The sequence below is a fragment of the Arachis ipaensis genome, chromosome B6 (assembly GCF_059453495.1).
Source record: "Arachis ipaensis isolate K30076 ecotype BB chromosome B6, ASM5945349v1, whole genome shotgun sequence".
In the NCBI taxonomy this organism is placed as follows: Eukaryota; Viridiplantae; Streptophyta; class Magnoliopsida; order Fabales; family Fabaceae; genus Arachis; species Arachis ipaensis.
In genome coordinates, this window is record NC_142441.1 from 105307687 (window position 1) to 105316332 (window position 8646).

The window sequence follows — 8646 nt, forward strand, 5'->3', positions numbered from 1 at the left end:
CACACACACCTAGGCTAGCACATTTATTGCAAAATTAAACACAACGGAATGCAAAATGACTTAAACTAAAAGTTGACTATCAACTAAAACAGACATGTTCTTTCTTTATTGAATATGATAAACAAGGAGCAAGTCCACCTTTCATTTTTCATCATGTTTGTCTTTCTTTTTCTTCTCTCCTGCTTGCTCACTAGTTTCTCCCTTGCCTTTTCCCTTTAACTTTGTCCAGAATTCAACTTTCTTTATTGTCTTTTCTACTCAGTCTTCAAGGCGTATTGCTTTGTCTACTTCCAACTCACTTCGTTCCTTAAAGTATTGATCATAATTTGGAAATGCTGGGTTCAAACCGGAGATGTTCCGCCATATAATTGAGCTTGATTTAAGCATTTATATTATAATCAGATTGAACTCTATATCTTGCATCTTGAAGAGTCGTGAATTCCTTGAAAGCTCTCATATTATCAACTTGATGTTGGGCCAGCTAGTTGAAATATTCTTGAAATTGTAAAGCTTGTTCTCTTTGCATAACTAGAGATATTGACTCAAAATTTCTCTGCTGGCTCATCATTCTCAACTAAAGCTCCTCTTGTCTCTCTTGAGCTCTCATGTATTGTGAATGGTATTCTTCTTGTTTCTCTTGAACTCTCATGAACTATCCAGATAGCCTTTCAATTGCTTCTTGCATCCGGCTCATGTCCATGTTGGTTTGTGATTTGAATTGTTGTTCTCCTTCTTGTTCTTCTTCCTCTCGTGGTTCCACTTTCCTTTGCCTCCTTTGTGGTCTTCGACTTTGTTGTGCCTCTGTGACATTCATCATCCTTTCGAGGGTCATAGGCATTCCTGGATGCAGCCATTTTGGGTTTGCATCCTCCAGTGGTACTCTGGCCTTCATGCATAACCGCATAATGGTGCTTGGGTAATGGAGCCAAGCTTCAATAGAATTTTTCTCTGCAATCATTTGAATATCATTTGCAATGATCTCGTGAACTTTTATCTCTCCTCCCACCATTATACAGTGTAGCATGACAGCCATTTTCTTGTTAACTTCCGAGGTGTTCACTGTGCCCAGAATTGATCTCTTTATAAGCTCATACCAACCTTTTACTTCAGGGATGAGATCTCCCCTTTTCAAGAACTTGTGCCCTCCTTGATTGTCCCTCTCCCAGTCAGCATTAACCACACAGATATTACTAGAGATTTCATCATAATCTGGGTTCCCATTCACTCTTTCTTAGTACCCCGGCTCATCAAAATGTGCTGGCCTTAGTCCTAAGGCCTTCATAATGGTCTTTGGACTAAAGTCTACTTCCACACCCCGTACATAACTCTTGTAAGTTGGGGGCACTGGTCATATCCAGCCTTGCAGTGTTAGCATAAAACTCCCTTATGATGTTTGCATTAATCCTGGTGATTGGTGAGGTAAGCGCTTCCCATTTCCTCTTCCTGATCTTGGCTCTTATTTCTGGGCATCCATCATTAGGTAGCTGAAAAAGGATCTCTGGATATATTCCTTTTCCTGTTATCCATTCAAGTTGCATTTGGTGAAACCATGATCTGAACTTCCATTGATCATAGTCCTTTTCACCTTCCTCAGTAATAGTTTCCTTTCCTCTCCTTCTTTTGAAACTTGAAGAAGATGCCATACTTTCTTTGATGGTTACCCGAGTTAGGGTTGAAGGTTTATGAAGAGGGATGGCTAGTGTGATGCACTCTCGGTGAAAAAGTGGTTTGAAGGCAAGGTGATATTACGGAAGCAAGTGAACGAAGATGATTTGTTGCACAAAGAACACGGTTGTTGGATCTTTGGCTTTAGAGAACACAATTTAGAGTACAAGAAGTATGAAAACTTTAGTTCAGAGGCACGGTTCAAATGAATCTACTTATAGCAAACTTTAATGAAGAATGGAGGGTTAGGATTCTTTGGGAAAGGTCATGAATGAAGGGCGTGCATGCAAAGTTGAATGAAGACAAAAATTGCCTCTCCATTGGTCATGTATTTTCGGTCTTCTAGGTACCTCTTCCCAAGATGTGTAGATTTTTATTCCCAAGAAGCACCCTTCCAAGCCATGTGACCTACTTTTGTCCTCATGCTATCCTTACCATTCATTTTCTTATCTCCTTCATTAAATTGTTCTTCTACATACCTATCCATCATAATAAGGCAAAGGAAGTTAATCCAACAAGTGGCGGCAAGCACAGGACAATTAATATTTAAAGCTAAAAATTTGACTAGCATTCCTTATGATTGTTCAACCAGCCGTGACTCCTTTTGTGCTCTTATATAGTTTTGGAGGACACCAAACTTAGTGTTTGGCTATATGGTTCAAAATGTTACTTCCTCCAAGTAATGTCATTGAGATCTCAACGGGATTAGTGTCACCTTGGGTTAAACATCATGAGAAACACTTTATTTTTCTATTTCTAAACATGAACTAAAATTTATAAACATGGTTGCATTTTCATGAATTTCAAGACACAAAAGAAATTTGACTCTCATGACTTGTTCTTACAATATATAGAACACCAAACTTAATGTTTGGCTATATACTCTAAGAAAACTCTTTAACACATGTCAAAATGGCAATATGATCATCATTTTTGAAAGGTATTTTAGTGTGCCTGTAGGCACACCAAACTTAGAATTGGATCATATGCTTCACAATGTCATGGATAATTGTCAAATTTATCTATGAGAGCTTGAATTTATGTTAGAGAAACAATTATTATTCATACTGAAGCATTAAAAGAAAAGAAACTAAATCATGAGCTGCCTCCCATGGAGCGCTTCTTTAGCGTCATTAGCTTGACAGTCGGTTTACTGTTAGGGCGGATTGTAATGCCTCAAATCTTCTCCCCTCACTGTGAATCTGTCACCATTTAATTCTTTAAGAATTTCTACATGTTTAAATGAGAAGATCCTGTTAATTGTGTATACTTGAGGTAATTGAGACGGTGTCACGCGAAGGTGAGGAGGTATGAGTGAATGGTGGGCTGATATCACCTTGTCACCTAGTGAGAAATACTCAATGGGAATTTTCTTATTCTTCCATCTCCTTGGTACTTTCTTCCCCATTTTCCTCTCTTCTTTAAGTAGTGCTTTCGAAGTTCTTGTGTTGGAGTGATCTTTATTGATTAATTCCCTTGGTTCCTGTTGTTTCAGCTCTTCCTCTAGTATCTTTGGTTGCTTCATCTCTTGAGCTTCTTGTTTATCCACCCATGAAAGCTCCAGAGGCTTGGCTGGTGGTTCATTGCTGTCCTCCTTCAAAGAACTCTCAATGTACTCTTCCTTTAATTCCTTGCTCTCTTGCCCAGACTCATACGTGGGCTTGAAGACATGAAAAGTGAGCTACTCATCATGTATTCTCGGCATCAACTCTCCTTGTTCTATATCAATGAGTGTTCTACCGGTAGCCAAGAATGGTCTTCCTCAGATGATCGGATGAAGATGGCTCTCTTCCATTTCAAGAACTACAAAGTCAGTGGGGAGAAAGTAATTTCCCACTTTGACCAGTATATTCTCGATTACTCCTTTAGCTTGCTTCTGAGTCTTGTCAGCCAATTGGATGATTAAATCTGTGGACTTAAGCTCATTGATTTTCAATCTTTTCATGAAAGATAGAGGCATCAAATTTATGCTGGCTCCCAGATCACAGAATTCTCTATCAATCATGATATCTCCTATATCACAGGGGACGTGAAAGCTTCCCAGATCCCCTTTCTTTATGGGTAATACCTTCTGAATGAGAGCACTGCATTCCTTGTTCATCACCACTGTTTGGCCACCTTCAGGTTGCTCTTCCTAGCTAGTAACTCCTTCATCCACTTGATACAAGTAGACATCTGTTTGAGAATTTCGAGGAAGGGAATGTTGACATGAAGAGTCTTAAATTCATCCAAGAATTTAGTGTATGTTCTCCCTTTCTCACTATCCTTGAGTCTCTGTGGAAATGGTACTTGTGGCACATATGATTGTAGGGTTTTTTTTCTTCTGATTCTCTCCCTTGGGCAGGATCAGTCCTTTGCTCAATCTCTTCTTTCCTCTCTTCTGAATCTCTTTGATTATGTGCTGTTGGATTGCTAATTTCTTCCATCCAAACCTCCTCACTTGCGAGGTTTACTGCTTTACATGCTTTCCATCTCACATTTTGTGTTCCTCCTCTTGGATTCTTTTCAGTGTCACTTGGGAAGCTATCAGTAGATTTAGGGATTTGTTGAGATAGGTATCCCACTTGTGACTCAAGCTGCTTGATAATTTCTCCTCGACTTTTCATACTCGTCCTCACTTTCTCCTTGAATGTTTTGTTATCTTCAGACTCCCTGCAAAGGTTGGTGAGCATAGCTTCAATCTTAGCAAACCTATCATCAGATGGTGAGTTGGAATTGCGGTGTTGAGGCTGATTGTTTTGGCTTTGATAAGATGGCTATGAGTAAGTGTTTTGTATGGTCTGGTATGGTCTTTGGTTGGAGAATTGGTGAGTGGAGTTGTTGTACTGGTTTGGATTGTGGGGTCTGTGGTTCTGGTTTTGGTTTTGTTGGTTTCTCCACCCAAAGTTTGGGTGGTTCTTCCAACCAGGGTTGTAAGTCTTGGAGTAAGGGTCATGCTCTTGTCTTGCAGAATTTCCAATGTAGTTGACTTCTTTTTCCTTTGTGTTTGGCTCTTCTGGTGCTGATGGCTGGGTGTAGATTACTGCTATTTGGCCTACCTCTATCTTTTTTGTGAGATCTACCAATTTCTTGGCAATCATCTTGTTCTGAGCCAAAATTGCATCCATGTTATTCAGCTCCATGACTCCTCTATTGTTGCTTCTTTCAAAGGCATAAAAGTACTCATTGTTAGCCACTGTTTCAATGACATCAATGGCTTCTTCAATGGTATTCTTCTTGTTGAGTGAGCCTCCGGATGAGTGATCCACAACCTTCTTTGATTCATAGGAAAGTACTTCATAAAAGATATACAATTGCACCCACTCATTAAACATCTCAGGGGGACATTTCCTCGTCAGATCTTTGAATCTCTCCCAGGCTTCATACAAGGTTTCACCGTCCTGCTATCTGAATGTTTGAACCTCTGCTCTCAGCCTATTGACTCTTTGTGGAGGATAGAACCTTGCCAAGAATTTATTAACTACATCTTCCCAAGTTGTGAGGCTCTCTTTTGGAAATGATTCTAGCCACTTGGATGCTTTATCCCTTAGAGAGAAGGAGAATAAAAGTAGCCTGTAGGCATCAGGATGAACTCCATTTGATTTCACTGTGTCACAGATCCTTAGGAATGTAGTGAGATGCTGATTAGGGTCTTCTCGGGTGCTTCCTCCAAAAGAACAATTGTTTTGAACCAGTATGATGAGCTGAGGCTTTAATTCAAAATTATTAGCATGGATAGTTGGCTTTTGAATACTGCTACCATAGTTTCCTGGGTTTAGATTGATGTAGGAGCCTAGAACTCTCCTCTCTTGTCCAGCAGGGTTGGCTGCACCTCCTCTAGCATGATTGTTCACCTCTCCTTCATGATAATTTTCCATATCATCCTCCATGGTTATATCCAAGTCTTCCTCCTCTTCTTCTGCACCAACAACCATTTTTTCTCTTGCTTCCCTCCTTAATCTCAAGAAGGTTCTCTCCGGTTCACTGTCAAAAGAGGTTGAGACATCTCTTCTACTTGTCATACAATGAACAAGTACAAGAAATAGCAAGTGCAGATTCTACTAAAACAGAGAATAGTTAGCTTGGTTAGAGCAATTTATCAAATAGTTAATGAGTTAGTGGATTAGTTTTGCTGGAAAGTACAGAAGTAAGAAAAAATTAAAGAGAAACTATTAAAAATTGCAAAGAACAAAACTGAACAGCTGAAATTAAAATTCAATTAATCAAAAGAAAAGAAAATTGCTCAATCTAGTTATCCTCCAATTTAGTAATTGTCAATACAAAACTAATCCCCCGCAATGGTGCCATAAACTTGATTCACCCGAAAACTGTCTCTCAACAATTTCCTACCGGCAAGTGCACCAGATTGTCGTCAAGTAAAAACTCACTGTAGACTGAGGTCGAATCCCATAGGGATTGGTTGGATGATCAATGTTAATTGGAGAATCGTTCTAGTTGAGCGAAATCATAATTGGGTTGAGATTGCAGAATGTAAATTTGGTGGTAAACTTAAATTGCAAGAAACTAAATGACAAAAATTAAAGTGCAAGGAATTAAATAACAGAAGCTTAAATTACAGGAAATTAAATGGGAATGGGGATTAAGCATGAAATTAAAGAAGCAGAATATAAAAGAATGGGTAGATCAGAGATGGGAAAGCTCATTAGGGTCAGGAGATGTTATAATTCTCTAGATCAAATTCATTTTCATCTCTTCCTCAATCAATGCATTCAATGATTTCCTTGGCAATCTTAGGTGACTAGATCCTAATTCCTTGGAAATCTAATCTCTCTAAGCATGAACAATTGCCCAATTCCTTGATTTAAGTGCTCATGGGAAGAGATGAAGTTTGGTCACTGATTATACCACAAAAATTCATAGATCACAGTATTGGTAGGATTACATGTCACTATATCCATCCAAACCCCAATCTAATCCAATGTGAGAAAGCATTTCTAGCATGATCTCCTCATTCCTCTTCCAAGGTTCAGAGGAGATTCAATTATAAATAGCTTCTTTTCCAAGACAACTATCCAATTGGATGAAGAATGAAAGCTTTCTAGTAAAATCAAGAGAAAAGAAAGAAGAAGAAGAATGAAAACTAATATTGATCCATTGAATTACACAGAGCTCCCTAACCCAATAAAAGGGGTTTAGTTGTTCATAGCTCTCAAAATGGAAAATGGAATTATAAGATACATTGCAGAATTCAAAGATTTGCAGAAAAGTAAAATTGGCAGAGTGTCAGTATCCCTCCGCCTTGCTAAAAAAGGTCCAAAAGTCCCCTACTAACTTAAATTCTAAGCTATTTATACACTTTCTTTTCTTGATCTTCAATCTCTGAATTAGGCTTTTGGCCTTGATTGAATTGGGTTGAAGTTGCTCCAATTGGTTTCCCTTGCTATTGAGAAGAAATCTGTTTGAATTGCCAAATTCTGATGCTCACGTTGGAGTCCACGTTTGAGGACCAACGTTGACACAAACACCCTTTAGAAAATTCAGTTCTGCTTGCTGTCATTGGCATTTAGATCAACGTTGGAGTGCCAACGTTCTTCTACCCACGCGTACGCGTGCTTTGCGTGTTTGTGCCATTTGGGTCAGAATAGCATCCACGCGTGCGCGTACGCTGCGTGTGCGCGTGAATGCAAAATCCCAATTTTCAGTTTTGAAAGCTTTTAGAAGAGAGTTGGCTTTGGGTTTGTATGGGCAACTTTCCCTCCAACGTTGGCCTATCCACGTGTGCACGTGATGTGCGCGTGCGCGTGGATTCTCAAAAGTTCAACCTGCGCGTATGCGCCATAGATGCATGCGCGTCATTGCGCGATTTCAAATCTAGCATTTCGAAATTAGAATCACGCACGTTGGCCACCAACGTTTGAGGCAGCGTTTGGGGTCCAACGTTACCCAGCCACGCGTACGCGTCAGTGATGAGCGGATAATTTATATGCTTTTTGGTATTATTTTTTGGTAGTTTTAGTATATTTTTATTAGTTTTTATGCAAAAATAACATTTCTGGACTTTACTATGAGTTTGTGTGTTTTTCTGTAATTTCAGGTATTTTCTGGCTAAAATTGAGGGACCTGAGCAAAAGTCTGATTTAGAGGCTGAGAAAGGACTGCAGATGCTGTTGGATTCTGACCCTCCTGCACTCGAAGTAGATTTTCTGGAGCTACAGAAGTCCAATTGGCGCGTTCTCAATTGTGTTGGAAAGTAGACATCTTGGGATTTCCAGCAATATATAATACTCCATACTTCGCTCGAGATTTGATGGCCCAAACTGGCATTCAACGCCAGTCAGAGACCCTTTTCTGGCGTAAAACGCCGGAACTGGCACCAGAACTAGAGTTAAACGCCCAAACTGGCATCCAAGCTGGCGTTTAACTCTAGAAAGGTCTATGCACGTGTAAAACTCAATGCTCATCCCAAGTACACACCAAGTGGGCCCCGGAAGTAGATTTCTGCACTCTCTGCACTTAGTTACTCAATTTCTGTAATCCTTAGTAACTAGTTTAGTATAAATACTAGTCTTTCCTATTGTTTTAGGGATCTTTGGACTTTTAGGCTTATGCCATTTTTCACATTTGGGAGGCTGGCCATTAGGCCATGCCTAGACCTCTTTCTCTTATGTATTTTCTACGGTGGAGTTTCTACACCTCATAGATTAAGGTGCAGAGCTCTGCTGTTCTTCATGAATTAATGCAAGTACTATTGTTTCTCTTTCAATTCACGCTTACTTCTTCTCTAAGATATACTCTCGTACTTAATTCAGTTAAGTCAGAATGAAGGGTGACCTGTGACAATCACCCACTAACTTCGTTACTCGCTTAGCCAAGATCCACGTGCCTAACAACCACAAGCGGTCTACATGATGTTCAACGTAGTCATTAGACGACAGCCAGAGTATAATCTCTGGGGTCTCTGATCCACATATTTGATTTGCCTCTCCTGACAATAGAGCATTCGAATTCGTGAGATTAGAACCTTCGTGGTAGAGGCTAGAA

At 39.7% G+C, this 8646-nt stretch overlaps 1 non-coding gene across 1 annotated transcript; it reads left to right on the plus strand.

Moving 5' to 3' along the window:
• Positions 1–4973: 4973 nt before the first annotated feature.
• Positions 4974–5081, plus strand: LOC148562160 (small nucleolar RNA R71). The gene has a single exon (XR_015887168.1). It is a non-coding gene; the product is annotated as a small nucleolar RNA R71 (small nucleolar RNA).
• The last annotated feature ends 3565 nt before the right edge of the window (positions 5082–8646 follow it).